This window comes from Lagopus muta, chromosome 3, assembly GCF_023343835.1.
Source record: "Lagopus muta isolate bLagMut1 chromosome 3, bLagMut1 primary, whole genome shotgun sequence".
Lineage (NCBI taxonomy): Eukaryota > Metazoa > Chordata > Aves > Galliformes > Phasianidae > Lagopus > Lagopus muta.
In genome coordinates this window covers 13,590,956-13,617,726 of record NC_064435.1, presented here as the reverse complement: position 1 = coordinate 13,617,726, position 26,771 = coordinate 13,590,956, and the positions used below count along the sequence as shown (strand labels likewise).

The following is a 26,771-nucleotide window of genomic DNA, read 5'->3' as shown; positions in this document are numbered from 1 at the left end:
ACTCTACATTATTTTTGGTTTCACTGTGACTAGTCAAGAAAAACAGGATGTTGCTTGTCACTGGCATGTTTTAAGAAGGAATGAAAATGTAAATTGGCTTTAAACTACTGTTCTCTCATCTTGAAGGTGAAGGAAGTGGTGTACATCCTCAATAATTACTTTTTGCTTGCATAAAAACTTGTATCATGACTGGTGATGGAATGTATTTGGAGCTTTCCCAAAGTTGTTTTGTTTGCTTAATTACTTAATCTGCTTGGGCATTTTCACCTTGAAATTCTGCTCTTGGTCTCAGTAATTCACTTATGAGTGGATGGAGGCGTACTTCATTAGATTGTTCTAATTGGGAGTTACCTGTAATAGCTGACATTCTTACTGCTTCATATTGACAGAGGCTTGGGTGAAGATGCGAAGTGCGCTGCAGAGGGGAAGGGCTTGGGAAGCTTCTAGTTCAGTGGCAGTGATTAACCAAGGTTACAACTGGTGTCCAGTTTGAGTCATAGTTATTTTCTTTATAGAAATTGCAGCAGCTTGAAGAGTGGTACTAGAATTACTTTACTTGAATGAACTGACAGAAAAGCAAGTGCAGTGAACTGATGGGACTGTCACCATGAAATTTTCCAAATTTAAGAGAAATTTCTTGGAGGGGGAAAATAAAAAATGCTTTCATGATAGTTTTTCTTTTCTACGCTTTTTTGCTGAAGATCATTAGGTCACGTATTTTGGAAACTTTCATGTAAGCTAGAATTGCCCTTTCTTTAACTGCAGGTTCTCAGAAAAAAAGATAAACTTAGAATTATTAGATTTCCTGCTTGAAAATGAACATGTTAAATTAACTATAGAATGGTTTGGGTTGGGAGTGATCTAAAGATCATCTACTTGCAATCCCCTTGCTATAGGCAGGGACACCTCCCTCTAAACCAGGCTGCTCAAAACCCCATCCAGCCTGGCATTAAACATCTCCAGGGAGGGAGCATCCACAACCTCACTGGGCAACCTGTTCCAGTGTCTCACCACCCTCACAGTGAAGAATTTCTTCCTACTATCTAGTCTAAATCTATGCTCGACCAGATTAAACCCATTTCCCCTTGTCATGTCACTCCTTCTCCCTATAAAAAGTCCCTCCCCAGCTTTCCTGTAGACCTTCTTCAGGTGCTAAAAGATCTCCCTGGAGACTTCTCTATGCTGAAAAGCCTCAGTTCTCCCAGCCTGTCCTCATAGAGGAGATGCTTTAGCCCTCTGATTGTCTTTGTGGCCCTCTGGACTTGCTCCAGCAGCTCAATGTCCTTCTTGTGTTGGTGCCCCAGAACTGGACACAATACTCCAGGTGGGGTCTCACAAAAGCAGAGCAGAGGGGCAGAGTCACCCCTCTCAACCTGCTGGTTGCACTTCTTTCAATGCATGCCAGTATACAAATGGCCTTCTGGGCTGCAAGTGTGCATTGCGAGCTCATGTTGAGTCTTTCATCAACAAACACTCCCAAATCCTTCTCTGCTCTCAAGCCGTTCTCCACCCAGCCTGTATTTGTACTTGGGACTGCCCCAACCCAGGTGCAGGGCCCTGTGCTTGGCCTTGTTGAACTTCATGAGGTTGGCATGGGCCCACCTTTTAAGCCTGTCCAGGTCCCTGTGGATGGCATCCTTTCCCTCTATCGTGTCAACTGCACCAAACGTTTAGCAGACAAGCAAACTGTTTGTAGTATTATGAAGCTTTTGAGGGAGTGTTGTTTCTTTTGTTGTTGCTGTTTTTAGAAAAACATAGGACAAAATGAAATGCAACAATTTTTTGTTTCCAGGCTAGAAAAGAAATTTTCAAGATCCATACCTGTGACTGGACTCCTAAGCTGCTGGACACCTTTATAGATGAGCTTGCTACAGAATGTGTTGGTAAGACTGAAAACAAAACGTGTTAGTGGCTGTGACTGAGTTCCAAGGAGTCTTATCTTGTACCCAGCGGTACCCAAGCTGCTCTGCTTTGCTCTTCAGAATCCATTCTCAGATGAATAAATATGATTCCAATGAACGTATTCTTATTTCCTTCTTTTCATAGAGATTTTCCTCTGGCAAAATGGAATGTTTCCATGGACACTGTTTAAGACCAATAAGAAAAAACATCACTGTGCATTCAGATTCCAGCTTTGAGACAAGTATGGAAATATTGAGTGAAAATGTGAATAGGAGACACTTTGGAAGGTACTGTATTTATATACACTTAATCTGTGTTCAGCGTATAGTGAAAAACATGAGGGCAAGCACACCTAGTGAGTCTTGTAATGAGAAGTCTACAGGTAAGAATCTGTAGAGCTCTCTGGGTATGTTAATATCACTATCAGTACTTTGAGGCAGAAGGAAAGTCTTCTGCTTGTCCAAAAACCACGCATCCTTTCCCAGCTTTTTGGAGGTCTCTCTTCCGCTTTGGTTCATGAGATATAGTTCATATTTTGAGATTTCAAGATGAGCACGTGTAGTGGAAATGCTAAGTCACAGCCTGAACCAGTGATTGAGCTCCTGGTGGGAAGGCAGGGCCAACCCAGGGGGACTCAGCTGTGTGCAGTGTAGCTGAGTGACCAGAAGGGGTGGAACCAGGATCCAGCCCTTCCCAGACCTCATTGAAGGGTTGGCACTCACTGGAGATCCCTTTGTACCTGAGGCTTTCCAGAGGTAGGCAGCTTTATTTCCTTCATGTTTGTGTCCACAGTTGCTGCGTTGGGGCTTGTTCTCATTTGCTGTAGCCAAAGAATTTGCCATCCTGATATTATTGCTGTACTTTCTATCCATTATAGCATTACAGCATGTTAGGGAGTGTATGTTTGTATAGAACTGTGAGCATGTGTTACGTGACAGATTTGGGGTCTGAATCCTGCATGTAGGTTAAAGGCTTTTCTTTGTGTACTGGATTATAAAGGTGGTGAAGTTCCCAATTCTTAATGGGGCTGATACAGTAACTTTTTTCTCCCTACTTTATTCTCTCTTAATGTAGGCAATTGACAAAGACAAAATCTGACCTGAAAAAAAGAAGAATATAAGGAAGGTAAGCAGTTGTAATTCACTAGGATTCTTATTTGAATTGTTCACTTTGTCTATTTCACTTGGCCCCAGAACTTTTGAAACTCATCAGCCAAAACTAATATGTTTCAAAGACAATGAATTTCCTATGGGCTTTATGTAAATAGGAAGATATTCTTCCTGGGCTTTCAAGGAATTAATAGAATGCAGCACGAATTCCAGCTAGTTCTTAAGCATTGAGGAATCTGATCCTTACCTCGGGTTTCTCTTTTGCATGGGGTTTCTGTAGTCTGCAGGACACAAAATAATGGACAATTGTTCTGGCAAATAGGTGGGACTACTACACTATTACAATATATCTAATTTAAAGAGCAGTTTGGTCAGGAGATGCACAAAGCCACTGATGGTTGGAAGGTTTCACTGACGTTCATGGGTTTGACTTAGAACCAAACTGCAGAGCTGAAGGAAGCAGCACTTGGTGCAGAGAGATCACTTTCTGACACCTGGCAAAATCCGCTAGATCTGTGCAGTGTCCTACCAGCTATTGGCTAAAGCAGAGCAAGTGCCTGAAATGGAGCATTTCACATGCTGTTGTTCATGTGCTGATTGTAAAAGCATGTTATTTAGCAGGTCCACACTTGTCAGTGCTAGCTATGAAACTAAGATCAAGGCGTAGCTGTCATCATACTAAGACTGTGGTGTAGCTGTTACCTTCCCAGTGTCCTCTGGTCAATATTTCAATGGCAGTGCAAGTAACAAACTTGTGAAAAAGGATGTACTATGTTAAATGCTAGGCAGGCTTTCAAAGAAAGCAGGAGCTGGAGTTTTCCAGCATTTGGATGTGTATCTTGAAGTAGTTCTTATTTATATTATTACATAACTGTTCTTAAGCTCTTGTGTCATGATGTAGAAAGCAAAAATGATCCATGCTTACACAGGGTCATGAAGCACTTGCATCCTAAGAAAAAGCTTGCCTTTTCTTTAAACAATTGCCTTTTTTTAACAATTTTTTTTTAATGCTGTGAGATACTTAGATACATTTTAGATGGATGGAGCAAAACACTTTGGAGAAGTATTTGTAGTTTTCTCTACTGGACGTTTCAATAATAAAGTTTTTGTACAGGTCATCCTTTTAAGTAGACTTTGTGTTCCAAACAAGCACTAAGCAGAGTGCTGTGCTCATGACAAAAACTTCTAAATCTGTATTTAAAGAAAAAAATCCACTTCAGGTTTTCTGTTTGCTTGCTTTTACATTTTAGAAGAACAATGATGAAAGAAGGGGAATCGCATCTTTACTGTCTCAAAATATTTCACATATTTACTGTATTTCAGTCACAAGGACACTGAAAATGAGAGCTGATGCAAAAGCTGTCAAACATATCCATGAAGAAAATGGGGATTTGGAGGTCCGACGAAGCCGTTACGCTGCTACAAATCAGTCTATTCTCTTTGATGCACTTATAACAAAGTAAGTGTTCTTTCCTTGCTGACCTGCTAAATGAGCCTTATTAGCAGGCTTTATGCCATGACACAGTACTGCCTATGGACTTTGTCTTTCTCTTGACAACAGAGAGAGGTATGGGATGAGGAATCTTCATGCTCTTAGTGCCTTCTGCATGTGGGTTCCGTGCCTTTCTGTGTTGTCTTCTGACCAAAAATGGTAGCTTTACATTGCAATTTTCCTTAGATTTAACATGCTGTTTTCAATAGTTTTCTTAGTATCAGATGTCTTCATTTCTAGCAAACTTTTATACTTAACTCTCAGGTAAGATGCTAAGAGAAGTTTGATACAGCCAAAGTGAAATAATGTAGCAACTCTGCATTTTTAGCCGTGGCTTTTCTCTGGTTCTGGAGCTCAAGTTGGTACTGTTATCTAAAAGATTCGCACAATGTGACAGCAGCAGGGATTATTTTTCCTGCACATATAATTATGGCAAAACAAGAAACAGAGATTATAGTTACAGGAGGAATAAGCAGCTTGTGTCAGTTAAGCCAAGATGACTGGTAGTTTTTAACAGTACTCAAGCTGCTCTGCGTGGTTGTAATGCTATCAGAATTTCTCTATAATGGTCCTGCTATGATCTTCAGAATTCTTACTTTCCTCCTGCATTCATATACATGTTTTAAATTGTGCTCAGCAAGAGGGAAGATCTGCAAACAGTGCATGTTGGCACATCCTCAAATACTTGTGCTTCAATCTGTGTAAAATAAATAAATAAAAAGAAACATTTGATACTATTTTTTTTCTTAATATTTAAGAACTCAGCTTGGTGTCCGTGACTTCTGCCTTGTGCATGCCATATTAAAATGTTGTACTGAAGCTGTGTTCCATTTTAATTTTTTGGGTACTTGCCTATCTGCATTCTTACACGTCAACTTTTCGTCTTCGTACTGCAGAAGCAGTGTTGCAAAAGATGGATGACATGGAGAAGATGCGTTGACGCCATAAAAAGGGCTTGGAAGACTTTGGGGTGTTCAGCAATGCTGAAGTAAATACTCACTTATTTTATCATTTTTGCATAAGTTGAATATTTTGCATAGGCAAGTAATTTAGTAGTAATTTTAATTTAGCTGCAATAAGTTCCTTCCAAAGAATTCATTACTGGTTAAGGACGATACATTTTCTGCAATGCAATATTGTGCATTTTAGCTCTCTAATCAGAACTTTTGATATGGTACTACAGACATCCTTTAAGAGTGGAAGAAATACCTTCTGCAGAAGATGTACTTTAACAGCTTAGTGTTACCTCACGTCTTATAACACAGTTTCTGAACTGGCTTACGGTTTTGGAATGGAGTTAAAAATCCATTTGAAACAAGATCCAGTCAAACAAATACTTGTTTCAGGGCTTGAGTTTTTACTCCATGTCTTATTAAAAGTTCTGGTTGAGAACTGAATTCACAAAGATTACCTGATGCTTTCCATCCCATTTGTGTAACTTAGCTGTTTTTGCTTCGTTCCTTAATCTTCTTTCTCATCGTGTTCAAGAACACTTATAGTTGGCAAATTTAACAAAAGGCAATGGATGGTTTCTGTGTTTCTTGTCAGGATCTTGATGCCCTTTAAATTCAACACTGTCAAAGTTGTATGCCGCATTTACTCTTAGTTTTTCTCTATTAGATTACAAATGTCTGCTGTGCGTTTGAACTATAGGCACATAGACTATTAGGATGTTTAAAATCTGCCTTTGGATTTTTGTTTAGCTCTGAATTCCTTTGTATTTCCCTCAAGTTACAGAGTGGTAGAGGTTAGAAAGGACCCCCGGAGGTCAGAGTTCCAATCCCCCTCCTCAAGGCGCAGGTTGCCTAGGAGCGCAGAACGTCAACGCAGGTGTCCGCAGTACCTGGTGTAACATCTCTCACCTGCCTCTGAGCTATTTTGGTGTTGGTTGTGGTGGTTTTGGTTTTATTTCTTAGTATTGCTAGAAGTTGTTTCTTTTTCCTTGATTCTGCCACGCTGTTGGGTTATTGGCTAATACACGCAGTTGTGTATCCAGGTAAGTGTTTAACCTCCTCAAGTGCGCCCTGGCATAGTACAGAAATTTTTGTTACAAACTGTAGATGTCATAATCATGATCCTGTTCACTCTCCCTGTGTGTTAATGTATTTTTGTGTGTATATTGTCCTCTGATAATGTTACTGTGTAGGCAGCAGACATGCGTTCTTCTGCACTTTTGTGACTGATGTTTCTTGTTGCTTTTCATTAGGAAAACCTTGAAATGTATTCCTGTGAAAAGAAGGAAATTGGAGGAGCTGATGTAGCTGACAGTCAACAAGAGCTTGAAGGTTAGTTCTGTTTTCAATTTTTCTTTACTATGTCCTAGCCAAAAGCCTCCTTTTCATGGTTTTGAGCAGCATGGAAAGAAATTTTGGGAAGTAAACTAGGCTGCCAGAGGCGTATGAGAATCTCCTCGCAAGTGCGAGGATCAGCTGGGCAGAACTTGATGTTATCTGTTTTTGTACTTTAGCAGGTAGTCTATGGAAGCTGCTTTGGGGCCTGTAATAAGGAGCTTACTCAGTGTGAAATGAGATGAGTGAGGTTAAGTCACAAAAGACCGCGTTAACTTGAAGTTTTTAAGAGGAAAATGGTGACGAAGGCAGTAAGTTAGATGATCCTTGTGGGAACTTTCTAAATGAAAAAGAGTGGAGACAGAACCCGAGAAAAGCTTTGCCACTAACTACCAGAAGCTCAGAGAAGATCAGGGATGTGCAGTGGCAGGGAGGAAACCAAGGGAAGGATTTGAGATGAATGATGACTGGGCCTGGGCACAGCTGGAACTTGGGAGCTAGATTGTTTATTCTTACCACTGTAGATTATTAAAACTTTTTGTCAGGAAACACTTGATGGTAATAACAAGTAACAACTTTCTGAAGTAGCTGTTTTCATGGGAGCAGCATTTTAGCTAAGCAAGGTGACAGACTTTTGTTATTAAACAGTATGATGACAAGTCACCTAACAGTTTCTGAGAGGACTGAACAATGTCTATATTGTATGCTTGTTTTGGATTAGGAATTTCTGAAATGTGTTGCATGAATTTGTCTTAAGATTTTCCAGGTCTGCTGTATCATGTAGGTGATGGTAACAGTAAAAGCTACAGGCGGCTGTGTAGCGCATGCTGGTTTTAGGACTGTTTGCAACTATACCTAACAACTTAATGTCACATTGTGGTGCAGTAGCGTCATCAGAAGAAATTGAGGGTAAAGAAGATGGTGGTGCTGAAGATAATCAAAAGCGTTATGAGCTCCGACAGAGGAAAACTGTTGTGCCCTACCAAGCTCCTTTGGAAAGTAGGTTATGTGCATGGTTTCTTTGAAGAGTTTATTTCTTGCACAGAAGTGAAATAGATATCTAGTTACCCGTCATTGCGTTTAATACTGTGCCTTCATTCTGCAAGTAAATTCTGGTCTTGTCACATGCATGTGTCCTGTGCACATTATATTTCTATGCTAAGGCTCACTTGCTGATTTTTTTTCATTTGCTCTGCTATATTGCATTTGCAGCACTATTGCTGACTGCTACAGTGAGGCTCCAGAATTTCTTCTGCTTTGTACTCCTGGTGCTTCTTTTGATATGTAATGTAGAGTTTATATGACCAGTTTTCCTTCAATGTACTATTCTTTCTATCTGAGAACTTTCTGATTTTTAAGTTAGGGGAATAAAGAAGAGAATTAAAAATCAAGGGTGACCCATCTGTCCTTGAAATAATAGTAATCGTCCTTAGAGTTGGATGGGACCTTTAAAGGTCATCTTGTCCAGCTCCCCTGCAATGAACAGGGAGATGCACAGCTAGATCAAGTTGCCTAAGTCCTAATCCAGCCTCGCCTTGAGAGGCTCCAGGGATGTGGCACCAACCACTGGTGTGCTCTGGGCAACCTTATTTCGTTGCCTCACCGCCCTCACTGTAATGAAACAGGCTTGATAGTCTTGCTTCTATGGCTTTCAAGTCTCCTTAAAGGCAGGTATGTGTTCGCATTTCTACTGTGCACTGATGAAAAACAAGACCAAAACACTTGAAATTTCCTCTGGAATTAGAAATGGATGAAACGTGACACTTTCTGAATCTTTTCCTATTTTACTCTCTCAGATATGTTACCTCTCTTTTTTTTTTTTTAACTTTGTCTTCAACAGGACCGAGACAACACAAGATACTCCTTCCCAGCCCACGGAAACGGCCTAACAGGTTGGTGCACAGCCAGTGATAATTGACATTTCTTTGTAGTGTTTTCAGTCCTGTTACTTCATCAGCTTTAAAGGGCTTTCAGTTTGTTGGTGGTTACAGGGTAACCTTATGATTATCGCCGTGGTAATCTAAGCCTATAAAGGAAAGCAATCTTTGGATAGGAGGGATATTTGTGGGTCACTGATTTGATGGTTATGGAGGCCATGCCTGAGGCTGTGTCATTGAAATTCTTTTGTTCTGAAACTGAAGCCAGAATCTCCCTCTGAAATCTTTCGTCTTGAAATTTTTTTGTTGAGGATCATCAAGGTGAAATTATGAAGTTGAAGGATAAGTTCATTAGACTTAGAAGGGAAGGCTTTATGAAAGAGTTTGTGGAATTTTTAACCACTCAACTACTGGTTTCTTATTGAAATCACTTAATGTTTCTGTACGAAGCTTACCTTCAACAAGAAAAATTCCTCGTGAAGTGATAAATTGCCATAGTAATGATGAAGGCTTCTTAGGTTCTGTAAGCAGTTAAAGCACTGAGGATGCTGTTGATGGGCACATTAGGAATGTTTTGTTCAGCATTCCTGAAAATAGATGGTCAGGGAAGGGTTTTTTGAAGCCTAACTTACATCAGTGAAAAGGGGTCATGTTTCACAGAGAGGATAATCAGAGCTACATGTGTAAGTGTGCCAGGTTGATTGGACAAAATGAGCAGTTTGTTCATGAACTTTCTTTGTAAAATAAAAACATTTTAGAGGAAAAAAATTAATTTTGCTGTTCTGAGGAAGATAATGTAACATGCTTTTGAAATCAGATTGTTAAAAAGCACACTGAACTGGAAAGTTAAGGGATCTTGGAGAGTGAGTTTTGAGATAGAGTAGACAGCAAGTAGTGTCAAATATTGAGAGAATTCTATTTGTTTTCTAACCTTTTGTTTAAATGCTTGCAGACTGAGACGTGCAGCCCACAGTGATGATTCCTCATCGTCTTCCCCTTCCTTGTCATCCTCATCTGATGAGGAGGAGAGCGTTGACAGGATCAAAAGAAGGTGACTGTATTTAGAGAACATGGGAGGGATGAATCTATTTGAGCAAACAGCACCTCCCTAACTGTGGAGAGTTATCCTCCTAGTCTTGGATAGTTACTAAGTGGCGATTGTATTTAATCACACCTGTTGATTGTAACCAAACATTTTAAACCAGAGTTTTTAGAAATTAATTACTTATAAGCAGTTTGACTGTGAAGAGAGAATGGGGGGAGGAACACTTACTTATTTTTTTTCTAAGTAAAATCCTACTTCTGCAATTCTCAGTAGCTTGTCCAGAGAGAAAGCCACCATATCTAACAATTTGAGAAACCTAGGAAGTGACAAAGGTTTCATTTCTTATACAACCATCTTAATAAATGCACACACACACACAAAAAAGTCTTCAGCCAGATGTCTTTCAGACTGGTATGCTTTCTGATATGCAAACTACTTGGGAATGACCACTGGTGGGAGGCCTTTCATAATGCTAATTTACACTGAAATGTGTCCCTTTGGAGTGTAATTTTTTTTTTTTAATGTAGGATCAAAAACCCTTTGAAAGCAGTTAGTGTATTTTTGGGGTTTTTTCGTCACAAAAGTGAAGATGTGTTCATTGTTCCTATATGTGGAGTTGCTGGTTCTGAAGTTGTAGTCAGGTTTGTGCCATCTTGGCTGGCACGGATGCTCACACATGCTTAAAAAAACAAAACCAAACAAAAAAACCCACAGTCTCAGATGAATGTCTGGAGTGACCATTTTCTGTTCTTTACTCATGGAGGTTAACAAGTGTGTGACCTCAAATGAATATCAGCTCTTTAAGAAGTTTATGTTAATTAATAAAATCTTCTGTGTTCACTTGTCATAAAAGCAAATATTCTAGCTACATCTGAAATAAGGCAGCTTTTTCTTTGTCCTTAATTGAAATCAGGTGTCTTCCAGTAAACCTTGAGGAGAATGAGCTGAAGGGAGATCACAAGGATGGAGTGAAAATTGGGAAAAGCCTGGCTGATGTTGATCCAGTGCAAATCGATAGTTCGGTGAGTGGTTTAATTTGCTGCGTCAGTGTTTGTGAAGGCTTTCAGTAATGGGCCACCTGCAGCTATGCTTGATGGGTTTCTGTCAGGCAACTTCAGCAACAGCCCAGAACATTTCCTTGTTGCTGATGCATAACTTCTGGTGACACCTTCATCCAAATTGCTAACTTTGTTAACAAGGTGTGTTCTGTTGAATTGATCTTCAGGTGCGATTTGATGCCGTGGGTGGTCTTTCTGACCACATTGCAGCTTTAAAAGAAATGGTCATTTTTCCGCTGCTTTATCCGGAGGTGTTTGAGAGATTCAAAATTCAGCCTCCAAGGTAACTGATAGAAACTATTCATTGTAAGTTCACTGTTTTCAGGAGAATATTCAACCGAGTTATCAATGTTTCCTTGCTTCTGGCAACAGTGAGGGGTTGTTTCAGTAGTAGTAAAAAATAATTTCTTTAAAATGGATGGAGTCCAGAGCGTGCATACATATAGCTTCCAAACATAAGCAGTGCCTTGTCGTGCGTCAAAATTTCTTGTCTGCAGGTTGGAAATTCTGTGAAAGGAGAATGTATTTCCAAAGTGTCTTAGTGTTATAAAGTTGGGTTGGGGTGTTTTTTGTTTTGAGTTTTATGTACAAGTTGGCTTGATCAGTTTGTAAGGAGGAGGAGATGGTCTAATGGAAGTCATTTGTGATTTGGTTCTTGGAAGTCTGCTTCTCTTTCTCACCTTTCATGAAGTCCTCAGGTATCATCACTTGTAATGCTTGTTACAACAAGAATGTTGTGGTGTTTGTTGTGCTTGGGATAAAGTAAGAAGCTGTCCGTTTCTTACGTAGCTAATCTTGTCAATTATGAAATTGGGTTATTAGATTTATTGATTATCCTTATATTCTTAGTAATCAAAACTCAGTCCTGGTATATGGAAACATAAGTTCAGATTATTTCCTGTCAGAAACTTTGGAAGTATTATTTAGAAGAAGAAGAATGGAAAAAAAACCTTCCAGAGCCTTACTTCTTTATTCACTGAAATTCTTATTCAAACAGCAGCATGTTTAGTGCTTTCTTAGCTGATGGTTATGTTTATCTGAAAATGCAGAATACCCTTTTCTGTTTATTTTCTTAAATTTTCTATTCAGCATTAGACTTCCTCATTTTTCTCCAGCAGAAGATGGTCTATGAGGCCAAATCCTGTAACTTAAAGTTTTTTAAGAGAGAATTAAGTGCTTTACTAACAAGTCTTGATATCAAATCCATGCTTGTGTGAAAGCGAGAGCGTGGAGCGTATTGCTAAAGAGCAACCTGGTGATTCATCTGTTAACTCCTTCTGGGCAGAAGTTGCTTGTTTGAGCCCAGTTTGCTCTAATACCCTGTTTGTCTGCTAGCAGTTTTGGAAAGGTCCTTTTGGGGCAGTACATGCTCTTCTGCAGGTGTACATCTGAGGTATCTGCATTATTCATTTATTTTGTTGCCTTGGGAAATTTTGTCGGAGCACAAAACTTCAGGTCCTGCCAGGACCTTAACCCAACTTTAACTATTTGTGCTGTCTTGTACATGAAATGTTTTGGTTAGGTAAGAGGAGTTGTTTGTTCTAGGGATGATGGTTGTAATAGCTTCTCTTCACAATGTTTTTTTTTTTTCCTATCTGAATCGTTTTTTATTGCAGAGGATGTCTGTTCTATGGTCCACCAGGAACTGGAAAGACCCTGGTTGCACGAGCCCTTGCGAATGAGTGCAGCCAGGGGAACAGGAGAGTGGCATTTTTTGTGAGGAAAGGTGCAGACTGCCTCAGCAAATGGGTTGGAGAGTCTGAAAGGCAACTTCGTTTATTATTTGATCAGGTAAGATTGAAATATGCAGTGTATTCCATTCCCAGTTGAAACTGTGATTTTCTGTGATTAACATTATTAAGAGCATCCTCTTTTGGGTACTTCGTTAGGGTTGTTGGTGGCTTTTTTCCCCACTGAAATAGGAATGTCAGCGTTTGCTTTTTCAGTGCCTCCATAATTTGGATCAGAGACTTGAAATGGGAAAAGATCAAAATGAGAAAAGCTTTCAAAGCAAAAAAATTTCCTCCCACCAGAACAGCCGCAGAGAAGGCTGCAAGAGGCAAGAGATGATGGCTTTAGATCAGAGGGAAACAGATGCTGTCTGAGAGCAGGGTTCTTTAAATTCATAGAGGAGGCTTGCTTCCACAACCTGTAATTGAATTAAGTTCTGCTTGTTCTTTATGGCTGCCAAATAGCTGTAACAACTACTGGAATGATTTGTTTCCTGTCACCTGGTCACGGTAGGTTGATGTAGACTGATGCTTTCTGTTACTTATGTCAGATACTCCAAGTCAACAAGTAGAGATCCCTGATGTTACTCTTAAAAAAATCTAGTTGCAGTGACATGCCAACCATAATGTCTTTCATGTGTTTTCTCTTGAAACAGTGCTGTTTTACACTTACAGTATTACTGATTTTCACTCTAGGCATATCGCATGAGGCCTTCAATTATTTTCCTCGATGAGATTGATGGTCTTGCTCCTGTCCGGTCCAGTAAGCAAGACCAGATTCATAGGTATTATGTTTTCTATGTCTACGTAGAATCTGCTGGGAGTGGGAGGGGCGATGCTGACCACTTTGTATTCCTCATTAATTTATCCTGAAAACCTGTAGCTCGGTGCTCCTGAACTTGAGATTATTTGAGACAACAGTTGAAAACAGTTCACTTGCTCAATACTAGCACAAGGTCTGTGTTACCTTACCTATTTTTGTCTGTCTTAAAATGAGTCACTGATGAGCATCAACAGAATTGTGTCCTTTTTTGAGTACTCACTGGAGAAAGTAATAGAATGGAAGAATTGCTCAGGTGGGAGAAGAACTTCAAGATCATAAAGTCCAAACACAACCTAATTATACTACCCTAACTAACAACCCATTGCAAAATCAAGTCCCTGAGCACCACATTCAAATGGCTTTTAAACACGTTCAGGGATGGAGACTCAGCACCTCCCTAGGGAGTCTATTCCAGCGCTTTACAACCCTTTCAGTAAAGATATCCAACCTAAACCTCCCCTGGTGCAACCTGAGGCCATTTCCCCTCATCCTGTCACCTGCCACCAGTGAGAAGAGACCGACCCCACTCTCTGCAATCACCTTTCGGATATTTGAGAAGAGCCATAAGGTCTCCACTCCACCTCCTCTTCCCCAGGCTAAATGGCCCCAGTTTCTTTAACTAGCTTCTCATAGGCCATGTTCTCCAAGCCCTTCACAAGCCTACTTGGCTTTCTTTAGACCTGTTTCAGCAAGCTCAGTGTCCTTTCTGTATTGAGGTGCCCAAAGCTGAACACAACACTAAGTCATGTGGATTGTATCAAAACTTACTGAACCGGGGAATAAAAATTGTATTTTTTCCATCAGCTCCATCGTATCAACGCTTCTGGCACTCATGGATGGGTTAGACAGCAGAGGGGAGGTGGTTGTCATCGGTGCGACCAACCGACTGGATTCCATCGATCCTGCGTTACGAAGACCTGGACGCTTCGACCGCGAATTCTTCTTTGGCCTCCCAAATAAAGAGGTCAGAAAGTAAATACAACCTTAATGCTAATGTGACAAAGTCGGATTTCATAGCAAAAAGTTGTGCAGATTGGATGAAAGGCTGATATCTGGAGACACTTCCATACTGTGCAGAGCAAATCTGCTGCTGAATATATATAATAACTTCAACAAGTAGTTCACTCTACATTATTTTTGGTTTCACTGTGACTAGTCAAGAAAAACAGGATGTTGCTTGTCACTGGCATGTTTTAAGAAGGAATGAAAATGCAAATTGGCTTTAAACTACTGTTCTCTCATCTTGAAGGTGAAGGAAGTGGTGTACATCCTCAATAATTACTTTTTGCTTGCATAAAAACTTGTATCATGACTGGTGATGGAATGTATTTGGAGCTTTCCCAAAGTTGTTTTGTTTGCTTAATTACTTAATCTGCTTGGGCATTTTCACCTTGAAATTCTGCTCTTGGTCTCAGTAATTCACTTATGAGTGGATGGAGGCGTACTTCATTAGATTGTTCTAATTGGGAGTTACCTATAATAGCTGACATTCTTACTGCTTCATAATGACAGAGGCTTGGGTGAAGATGCGAAGTGCGCTGCAGAGGGGAAGGGCTTGGGAAGCTTCTAGTTCAGTGGCAGTGATTAACCAAGGTTACAACTGGTGTCTAGTTTGAGTCATAGTTATTTTCTTTACAGAAATTGCAGCAGCTTGAAGAGTGGTACTAGAATTACTTTACTTGAATGAACTGACAGAAAAGCAAGTGCAGTGAACTGATGGGACTGTCACCATGAAATTTTCCAAATTTAAGAGAAATTTCTTGGAGGGGGAAAATAAAAAATGCTTTTCATGATAGTTTTTCTTTTCTACGCTTTTTTGCTGAAGATCATTAGGTCACGTATTTTGGAAACTTTCATGTAAGCTAGAATTGCCCTTTCTTTAACTGCAGGTTCTCAGAAAAAAAGATAAACTTAGAATTGTTAGATTTCCTGCTTGAAAATGAACATGTTAAATTAACTATAGAATGGTTTGGGTTGGGAGTGATCTAAAGATCATCTACTTGCAATCCCCTTGCTATAGGCAGGGACACCTCCCTCTAAACCAGGCTGCTCAAAACCCCATCCAGCCTGGCATTAAACATCTCCAGGGAGGGAGCATCCACAACCTCACTGGGCAACCTGTTCCAGTGTCTCACCACCCTCACAGTGAAGAATTTCTTCCTACTATCTAGTCTAAATCTATGCTCGACCAGATTAAACCCATTTCCCCTTGTCATGTCACTCCTTCTCCCTATAAGAAGTCCCTCCCCAGCGTTCCTGTAGACCTTCTTCAGGTACTAAAAGATCTCCCTGGAGACTTCTCTATGCTGAAAAGCTTCAGTTCTCCCAGCCTGTCCTCATAGAGGAGATGCTTTAGCCCTCTGATTGTCTTTGTGGCCCTCTGGACTTGCTCCAGCAGCTCAATGTCCTTCTTGTGTTGGTGCCGCAGAACTGGACACAATACTCCAGGTGGGGTCTCACAAAAGCAGAGCAGAGGGGCAGAGTCACCCCTCTCAACCTGCTGGTTGCACTTCTTTCAATGCATGCCAGTATACAAATGGCCTTCTGGGCTGCAAGTGTGCATTGCGAGCTCACGTTGAGTCTTTCATCAACAAACACTCCCAAATCCTTCAAGCCGTTCCCCACCCAGCCTGTGTTTGTACTTGGGACTGCCCCAACCCAGGTGCAGGGCCCTGTGCTTGGCCTTGTTGAACTTCATGAGGTTGGCATGGGCCCACCTTTTAAGCCTGTCCAGGTCCCTGTGGATGGCATCCTTTCCCTTTATCGTGTCAACTGCACCAAACGTTTAGCAGACAAGCAAACTGTTTGTAGTATTATGAAGCTTTTGAGGGAGTGTTGTTTCTTTTGTTGTTGCTGTTTTTAGAAAAACATAGGACAAAATGAAATGCAACAATTTTTTGTTTCCAGGCTAGAAAAGAAATTTTCAAGATCCATACCTGTGACTGGACTCCTAAGCTGCTGGACACCTTTATAGATGAGCTTGCTACAGAATGTGTTGGTAAGACTGAAAACAAAACGTGTTAGTGGCTGTGACTGAGTTCCAAGGAGTCTTATCTTGTACCCAGCGGTACCCAAGCTGCTGTGCTGTGCTGCAGAACCAGTCCATGAGGCAGCTGGCGTGCCTTCACAGCAGTCAAAATTAGCTGCTTTCATCTGCATCCCTTTTGTTGTTGTTGTCATTTTTGTCTCAGAACATTGAATGGGTTTGAGGCATCTTGCCCCAGAACAAAGTTGGGATTAGGAAACTGTTTCATATGCCTTGGATACCAGGCAGTCAGTCACAGAACAAATCTTCCCTGCTGTGCAGTAATAGCTTAAATTCTCTGTTAAGCCACTTGTTTTTCGGACTGCGAATTCTTTAAATGTTGCATCTTGGAAACCTGGACTTTGGCTCATGTTTTTGCCTGAGACTGATGTAACACTTAATTCTTTGTTTATTTAGGGTACTGTGGAGCTGACATAAAATCTTTGTGTGCTGAGGCTGCTCTCTGTGCCCTCCGCCGACGCTATCCTCAGATCTACTCCAGTAATGAGAAATTGCAACTGGACATCAGTTCTGTTAAAATAAACGCAGAAGATTTTGTGATGGCTATGGAGAAAATCATTCCGGCGTCACGGAGGGCTGTGCCATCACCGGGCCAAGCACTGTCACCTATTATGGCACCACTCCTAGGAAATACGCTCTCGAGAATCTTACAAGCCCTGCAAAGGGTATTTCCTCATGCAGAGCTTGCACTGAAGAAGGACCAGCAGCAAGGTATAACAGGATCCACTTCTTCAAGATTTTGCCAAAGCAAAAGCTTCTGATTTGTGCAGTCAGTGTACACAAACACTTCAGATGTAACAGTGATAGAATTTTATGCTTTGTGTGTGCATGCTTTTATTACGGGAGTAACTGGAATATAATGCATACATTTATTCTGGATTCTAAAGTGAAATGTGAGATGGAAGTACTGAAGGGCTCGATACATAGGAGAGCAGTACACGTTCTCTGCTAAAGCATCCTGTTTCCAACAGTTGCTCACATATTTAGCATTTGTAGAGACAGAGATAAGTATTGAAGCGTAAGGCTCGTTCCAGTCCTGGTTAATGGAGATCCCTTTAGAGTGACGTGCTGATTTCTGGAGAATGTTCTACTAGTGTTACTCTCAGCAGAGCTGGTAGTTTCATTTGCTTTGGTAAAACAGAAGCAGAAAGGGTAGGGGATTGGTAATTGCCCTGCCGTTCTGTTGCCTTCCTTCCATTATTTTCTCCTTCAGTTATCTTTAAGGATCCTTAATTAGATAGAAGATGGGTTTGTCACTGTCATGATTTATTAGTCCTAGACCAGGGGGTCTGTGGCCACCACATCCTTAATCTCCATGTTTCCACTGTGAGAACCTGCTCCAGGAAGTAATAGCCTTCTTGGATTTTTTAGCTATTTCAGAACTACACAAATTGTTCCTAATTATATTTATTCTATGGGGAAAAGAATGAACAACTGAGAAACATACCTTCTACATGTTGTGGAACTTAAAGGAGCAGCACTGCAGAGATGTGCAGCCTCCATAGATCAGTAGCAGGATGATCTCTGGGAAATAACAGTCAGCATGTGACCTGAAATGAAGAAGGGGTTTTGACATTGATTTTGAAGCTGAAGAGCAAGAGAAAGAGGTACAGAGCGTTTAGGAAAAAATAACAAGCCTCTTTTGTCTTTCAGGCAATTTAAATCCTTTCTTAAAAGGTGATGCATTTGGCAGAAATTATGAATCCCCCTCAATCTTAGAAGAGAATGTAACAGATACAACGATTTGCAGACCACAGGGAAAATTCCTTGATTTTAGTAGGTAAATGTCTGTTCCAATTGCATTTAAATTCTACTTTTTCAGCAGTTTTGGCTGTTACAAATATGGGGGGTGGTAGATGTTGAAGTAGAATCAAATGTGTGTGTTGAGGGGGTGATAGTTATTTGCAAGAAGTAAGCATGAAGGTACTGAACTTCTAATAAAATGCATTGCTAGAACTGATCAAATTCGAAACTGAAAAAATCAGCTTTCTTTACCTAAGCCAAGTGATCCTCAGGCTATTAGAGCATGTTGATTTAGAATACTCAAAACCATGGAACTCGATCTGTCATCTCAGCTTTAAAAGCCTGTGTGGATTTGTGCAGCCCTCTTGCCCATTGTTTTCCAGGACTGTTAAACCAGTAGCAAATTACGTAGCAGGAACTCAAAACTGTTTTTGCTACCATTCAGCCACTAACTTCTGTTAATGTTCTCATGTGGAAGTCAAGCCCACAGCTCAGATGTTAGATGATGTTATTGCAGCCAAATCAAACTTTTTTCTTCTCAATCCTATTGCTGCGCTGTTCAGAACATTTTCTGCCCTATAAAGAAATATTTTGTTTGTATGTAATATACTGCTGTAATTCAAGGAGTCCAACTCTGTGCTCCATTAGATATGGCCAATGTATTTCAGTGCCCACACCCACTCTTTTCTAACAGCGTTGCTCTGCTCATTTCTTCCTACCTCCTCCAGTAATTATGGCCATGTCAGCTAAATTTGACAGAGGTAGTCAAAACTCAATAACTTGAATGAGAGCCCTACTGAAGGTTAGTGTCTGGCTGACAGTGACATCTGTAAATATATGCATATATAGAAAAGAAATACTTTGAACATCTTTTTTTTTTTTTTTTTTTTTTTTTTTTTTTTACTGTTCTTTTTCTAGGAAAGCTTACTGGCAGCCTACATCCTGCAGGCCACATCTGCTGTTAGCAGGAAAGGCAGGATATGGCCAGGCATCCCACTTGGCACCTGCTGTTTTGCATGCTCTGGAAATGTTTCCAGTTCATACTCTGGACATGTCAGTTTTATTTGTTAACACGTCATCACCTGAAGAGACATGTGCACAGGTATCTTTTTTTTTTCACTCTTTAATCTCACAATCTCATTAATTAATGTAAACAGTCAATTGAGTTGCAAGATGAGCAAAATTCATTGCTAGTGGCAGTGGCATTATTGTTCTGTTCATGTCTGAAAAATCACCTTTTTTTCTTTTAATCTAGTCCTACACAGTAGGAATGTTGTACATGGCCGTAGTTTTCACTGCAAATTTAACAGTAAGAATGCAATTCAGGAATCTGAAAGATGCTACTAATAATCCTCTCTCTGTGGCAGGAAATCCTGCTCATCTCAATAGGATTCAGAAAGTAATTTTCATTACCTTCTAAGACTGTGCTCCCAGTAGATGGCTCTGCATCAGACTGCATATTCTGCAGTTCTGTATCCTTTGTTGTTGTTGTTATATTTGTAAGGCAACCAATGTTTCAGGGAAGTGTCTGGGTTTTTTGTTGATAGTTTTCTATGTTTGTTACACGTCCATCTTATGTTTTGTGCTGCTGCAGTACATGCAATAAGTGCCTTAAAAATCACAACACCTACATTTGTACAGTGGAGAGGTTTTTCTTAACTAGAAGAAACAAACAGATCCTAGAGCCAATTTGCTTTCAGGCGAAAAATCTGTTGTTGGGAGTCACTTTTCTTCTTTCTTAGAAGCATTTGAGAGCAGTACAAGTAAGGACAGGCATGATATGTGACTGGTTACTCCTTTGTCCCACGTTTCCTTTTTTGTTGTGTGATGGCTGTGTCTGTGGCCATAGAACCATGGTGTCAAGTCACTGCCTGGATATACGCTTCCCATCTTGCAGCTGGTGCAACCTGAATGCTGATAGCATGAAAGAGCGCCCAGAGAAATGTGTCGTGTAAGGATGCTTGCCATGTGGTAGATGCATGTCCTCTTGTGTGCTGTGCCATATGTGGGCAGTGGCTTGTTGGGCTTCCTGAGCTTGTTGTCTGATCTGATGAATCCTTTGCTAAGGAGAAACTGAGTTACAGAACCATTTGTTCAGGCTGAAGACCTCACAAAAACGTACCAGAAAATATGAATTAAAACTAGGATTCTTTTGCAGTGCAGCCCTCATCTTTTCACCTAAGCCTTTGTTTCTTCAGACTGTGCTGCAGACTGACTTGGATACGTGTCTGCTCTGAATTGGAAGTGGTGCAGCCACAATCATGTAGGAATTGAGCTAGACTCAAACAGCTTGCTGAGGGGTTAGGCTTGGTTCTTCTGGCACGCCACCACGCTGCTTGAGTTGCAAGGCTCTTTTGGAGTTCTCTCGTACCTAAGAAGTTTTGAATAAAGGCAGATTCAGGTCTGATTCTGTCTGTGTAGCAATGATGTATATTGGAGCAAAAGTAGCAATTTTGCCCTCTTAGTGGTTCTTTAGTTAGTTTGTTTTGATGGTTTGGCTTTGTGTACATGCATTTCCTAGGATAGTTGGATGGATACGTAGACTTATGGATTAGCAGCCTATTCTACATGGTTGAGTTGTCTCATCCAACCTTTTGTTTTGCTAGTTGATCCGAGAAGCTCAGAGGACAGCACCAAGCATAATTTATATCCCACACATCCATTTGTGGTGGGACAGTGTTGGAGCTACGCTGAAAGCTACCTTTCTATCACTAATTCAGAACATTCCATCATTTGCTCCAGTCTTGCTGCTTGCAACATCAGATGTCTGTCACACTGCTCTCCCGGCTGAGGTATTTCTGTCAATGCTTCTCTTAACTCTTCATTCAGTTTCTTGTTGTTTGAGGAACACTTGAGGCATTGGAGTACTGTGCTTTCTGAAAATGCATACTGTCATGATTTAGGCTCCCTAACAAATCCCTTCAGATTTGCTTAGAATGAAAATGCTGAAAGCATTTGCCTCAAGTGTTTTTTGAGTCAAATGACCAACTTTGACCCAATATTTCCCCTCCTTCTCACAAGCAGGTAAGGTAAATTTACTTCAGACAATAATTTGAGTGACTGCAAGGCAGTTGGGTATCTACTTTGTCCAGACTGTGCAGTCCCTACAATGGAGGTAGCAAAAATATATTTTAGTGAGAACATTTCTTGTGATGTACTGCCATTGCATAGTAGGGTGGATGAAATGCTAGTAATTAAATGTAATTTAGAATAAGTTAAGATTGCAACACTTCTAGGAAAAAAAATCCATCCCTTTCTTTGTAAAGGCTAAAGATTCAAATCGGAAGCTGAGTTCCAACTTCTTTCTAAGTAACTTTGAAATCCAACTTTTATTGTATTTCTAACTGCACTTCAATAAGCGTACATGTGCTTACTGATGAATCCTTTGCAGACTTCTAAGAGTCTGCATTCAAGTGTTCAGAATGGAAATGTGCTGTTTTCACTCTGATTGCTTTGTCTCAGTGCTTCAAGGGGAAGACGGTATTGCCTCGATGTGTTTGTTAGGAAATGCTTTGGGAGTGCTTAAGTTTCCACAGAAGTTTTTATACTGGTAAATCAATTCCTTCTAAGATAATATTGAAATTCTTTCCCTACCTCTTGATAGTAAAGATAGAAAAATAGACTGCACGTTAGAAGCGTGCAAATTGAGACCTTATTTAAATACAGAAATAAAAACTTATTAGAAAGCTCTCTCTGGTCTACTGAACTGAATCCTTTCTCTTCCTTCTCTAGCTACTATGCAGGTTAAAATTAAAGGGCAGCGAGGGAAGTCAGTACAAAGTGTGTGGTCTTAGATGTTGTGAATGTCACAACGTTACCGGTTTATCCTACAGTTTTCTCTTCGTGCTTTAGGTACAAACATTGTTTAACAGTGATTTTGGAGAAGTTTTCAATATCCAATCTCCCAGTGAGGATGAAAGAAAACATTTTTTTGAGGACTTGATCTTGACTCAAGCTGCTAAACCTCCCGCTTCAAGAAGGAAAGCAGGTGAGGATATTATTGAGTGGCTCCCAAATTGCTAATTCTTGGTATCATGGTTTCTGAATACTCAGCTAGTTTTCAATGATGCAAAAGAGCATCTTCCTTCTCTCCTCCCTTCTGTCCCCAGAATGCTAAAATACTTGCTACCCCTTTACTGTTATTTCCAACTGAAGGGTGAAAGTGAAGAAAAAGTGAGGAGCTATAAAAATAGAGATGGAAAGGGAGCAGTCATTATTTCTTCCTGCTCCTTTGAGTAGGGCATGAAGAGACTTTGGCTTCTTTCCATTGGAACGCATGACATGTTGTAAAGATTCCTGGTCTCAGGAGTGAGTGGGAATCTTGCCACCGAGTTCACTCACATTTTGTGCAATCTTACGTAAATACGAAGCACGGTGGGCTTTTCTGTTGGGCAAAACCACAAAGTTTGTTTGTAACAAGGTTAACAGAACCAGAAAGCATATGGCGTGTCAGTCTTTACAGGCTGGTTTTTTTCTCCTTTGAATGTTGCCTTAAAGTTGTCTCTTTAATTAAACTCTTCTTAATATGTATTTAGCTTTCAAAGACTGGAGTGTGATAGCAACTTTAAAGGCTGTGTGGCTGTTTGTCTGTGTTGTTCATGTCGTAAGATGAAGTGTCTTACCTTGCTTTTTAGAAATAATTCCTATTGAAGGGAAGAGTTGCCTGCCTGTAACATCTTGAAGATGATGATTTTGCGAATGAAATGAAGCAGTTGACTTTTAATGGGGTTGGTTCGCTATTAAAGATTGAACTTTTTTCTGAACGTAGGGAGTGTGTGCTTCAATTCCTTTGATTGGTTTCCTTGTAAGTCAAGTAAAATGAAGATGATGGATTTTGAAAGAGTTATTTTCGTAATCTTTTGGTTTGCTTTTTCTACTGTTTCTTTGTAGAGGTGTCAAAAAGAAAACGCAAAAAAAACGACTCCTCTTTTCCCGTTGCAAAGAGAAGAAGGTCTTTTCAATTCAATGAAGAACAGAGGCACACGAGTGCTGAAAAAGCAATGGACATTATGACAGAGTCAGCTATTGTAGTGCTGGTGGATTACTGTGAGCTCAAAGTACGTCTAAGTTCAACTTTGTTTAAATTGTGAAATAGGACATATTTTTGCTTTATGTACAGTTATCAATTGAGGCAGTTGTTAACCAGTGCCAATTTACACAGTTAACGGCAGGGATATATAGCACAAATCAACCTACCATGGGCTGTGATTGATGTGTTTCCACACCTACAGCTGCTGTAGGTTTCTGTAGGTTGCTGTTTTTACTTCTGGTAAGCATTGTCTTAGGAGGCAGTTTCTCCACCTCAGTGTTAAAATTCAACCAGCCCTTTTACCTTAAAGCAGCCCACTGACAACCTGCTAGTACTGTTACTTATTAATGTTACTGCTAAGCTTCCAAAAACAGAAGAGCCAAGGATCTTTTGCTATTCTAAACTTGTATTTTTCCCCTTTTTTTTTCCTCAGCAACTGCTGGATATGGTCACTGATCTAACAAAGGAGGCTGATATATTCTATTTTGAAAAATTATATGCTAAAATTTGTCAGTGTATTTATCAACATCGAGACGATTATGACAAAACCGAATTACTGAAGGTAATTTTTGTCTTATAGCATGTTCTATCACTGCTATGCAGTGTATGTGCACTCTGGAGATCGTGCTGCTTTAGCATTACTCTTCACTGTTTTGTTGTCTGTGCAAAGACAAAAACCAAAGTAAGACTTTGTCATTTCAGTCTGGGAGGCACTTCTCCATATTGCAAAACCATTGTTAGATTTGGCATAATTGGTGGTTTCAGCAGGAAAAAGCTTGAACTTGAAGACAACGAGTCACCCACACGGCCCTTTCCAAGCAGTTAGCATTAATCTGTCAGTAGTTTTTCTTGAGAACTGACTTAAGGGTGGGGGGCTGTGAAGGGGTGCTTTTCTCAGTGTTCTGCTTCCTCTTTCACCCCTGCAGGCAGGAAGACACGGTGATACTTGGTAGATGTTCCACCCTTAAGAGCAATTAAAGTATGAAACATTAACAGGAGAGATTCTAGTGAGACTAGAGGAAAGTCTCAATTTCTAACCAGTGTGCTTGAGCATCTGTAATTGGACGTAAAGGGAGATTTCTGCCTGTGCCAGCTGTACACTAACGGGTCCAACTCTCTGATCTCTTCCTGTAAGAGAGGATTTTGGAGTTGTCAGAACTCAACAGAAATCTTCCTGAGGCACCGTGGTCCAAGTCAGGCATTCCCAGTATTGCATCAGTTTGGATGTGATGGTTGTTCAGTCTTTAGACTTAGGATCCTTGAACCCATTTGTCTTTGTGCTTGTGCCTGAGAACAGATAAAATTCTTTATGCCTCTCAGTCTGCCTTGGAAAGAGGAAGCCTCTTTGTTTAGGCACCAATCATCTCTATCTCTTCTTCCACATCTGATGAAGAGTTATAACAGATGCTCTGTTCTGACTGGGAGAGTCAACAGTGTTTGAATTAAGGGAAGCCACCCTTGGAAAAGCTGCACCCTTCTCTCAGCTAGGATAACAATATGTTTTAGCTTGAGAAGGGATTTATTTTATTTCAGGGCTTGAGAGCCTTTGTTACTTAACTTGTAATACTTCAAGCAAGCCATTTTCTTTTAATTTATTTTCTACCTTTTACTTGTTGATGTATTTCAGCCTGGAGAAGAGAAAGCTGTAGGATGACCTCATTGCAGCCTTTCTGTACCTAAAGGGAGCCTACAAACAGGGGTGGAGAGGGGTCAACTCTTGGAAAGGGTAGATAATAGCAGGTCAAGGGGAAATGGTTTGAAGTTGAGGGGGGGTAGATTGAGGTTGGATGTCAGAGGTGAGTCCTTTACCAAAAGAGTGGTGAGGTGCTGGAACAGGCTGCCCAGAGAGGCTGTGGATGCCCTGTCCCTGGAGGTGTTCAAGGCCAGATTGGATGGGGCCCTGGGCAGCCTGGTCTAGTATTAAATGGGGAGGTTGGTGGCCCTGCCTGTGCAAGGGGGTTGGAGATTCATGATCCTTGAGGTCCCTTCTAACCCTGGCCATTCTGTGATTCTATGGTATAGATCCATAGAGTCTCTACGTGGTAATCTCCAGGTTGGATGCATGAGGATGTATCTGAAGCTAAAGGGGATAACAAGGCATTGTGAGAGAGGCAGCACACTGTTTATTAGCTGTGACTAACAATTGGGTGTCATTATGAATTCTTTATTCATTTTGTGGAAAAGTAGAAAATGTTGATCAGTTTTATTTCTGCTTACTGATATTTTTGTTGTTTTTTTTTTCTTATTAGGTTTTGAAGAAAGAATTTAAAGCCTTAGCACGAATGTGATCTGTGACATCCTTGATTGCTGTTCTGCAAAGTTGTTTTCGTTGGATGTTCTTCTGTTATTGTTGTGTGTAATTCAGTACTTTATGTAGATAGAACAAATATATCTTAACGTATATTTTTAATGTTCAGAAACTCTTTCTAAGTGTGTTTATTTTGTATTCTTTCCCTGTATGTGTTGATATTTTGTGATGAATAGCGAACTCAGACAGAAGGAGTACGGTCTTCTGAGATCAGTGCGTTCAGCCGTCCTCTGCAATGCACAGCACCTTAACCTCGTGTTGTGTGGTTTGTGAAGTACTGCAGTCAGTGCCTTGGTCACAGTGTAGATGTGAATGTCTTCCAGATGCTTCCAGTGCCTCTTCTTAAAAGAAAAGGATGGAGAAATGGATAAGCCTATATCATCCTTTCTCAGACTCATATTTTTTTCTGCAGAAATCCCTGGTGATGTATATTGTACAGCACGGTATGTGAGGGTTTTAAAACGAGTCTGATTCTGACATGTGAAATCTAATGCCTTTAGAAAACTCTCAGTGCAGTTCAGAGACTTCTTTGGTTTTGTTTTTTTCAATTGCCTGATAGCATCTCAGGTGGCTTTCCTGGAATTAACAACAGAAAGACAGTCTGGGAGAACACGTTTCCACAAAGATTTTTTGCTATGGCATATTTTCAACAATTAAAATCCCAGCTTGAGAGGCAAAGCCAGGCTTGGTATTGAAACTTCCTAACATGATGCTTGGTCTTGCTTCTAACAGTGACAATCTTTATACTGGAAAATAGTCTTTTTAATATTTATTAATTTAATGTAAATTATTAGTTGAATTAAATTTGTAAATAATTTTCTTAGTGACGAAGAGAGAATCTATTTGTCTATTTCTTAAAAATCAACTGTATTTCACCAAAAATATATGTAAGAAATATCAGAGCAAGACTCTGTTTTAGAGGTCAATTCCTCTTCAGACCAGTGGAGAAAATTAATGTGACAACTTTTTAAATTAACGTAAGATGGGGGAAGGTTTTGTTTCCAAAAAACAATTGTATCGTGATGAAATATGTAGCAGTATCTGTTGCTGGTATGTCACCAAATACCTAACTGTGCAATCCCCGAGTGTGCTTTCTTACGTGTGTTGTTTCTTTCTAGTGTGTGCCAACATTTCTAAACTATGTGGGGTTTTTTTTCCTCTGGATTGTTTGGATGAGTATTAATGAGAAATGAATGTCCATTTGTTTCTTTCGATTCACTAAAAATCTTAAAAACAGTATGAGTCTGAAGACTTTAAAAGAAGTGCTTTCTGGGAGTAGCTTACCTTGTTTATGGTATATTGCTTATGCGGCAGTAGCGAA

The 26,771-nt window shown here is 40.2% G+C and overlaps 1 pseudogene; it reads left to right on the top strand.

Annotated features, from left to right (window-relative positions):
- Positions 1-1,801: 1,801 nt before the first annotated feature.
- LOC125691444 (ATPase family AAA domain-containing protein 2-like) lies at positions 1,802-26,687 on the top strand (annotated as a pseudogene).
- Positions 26,688-26,771: the final 84 nt, after the last annotated feature.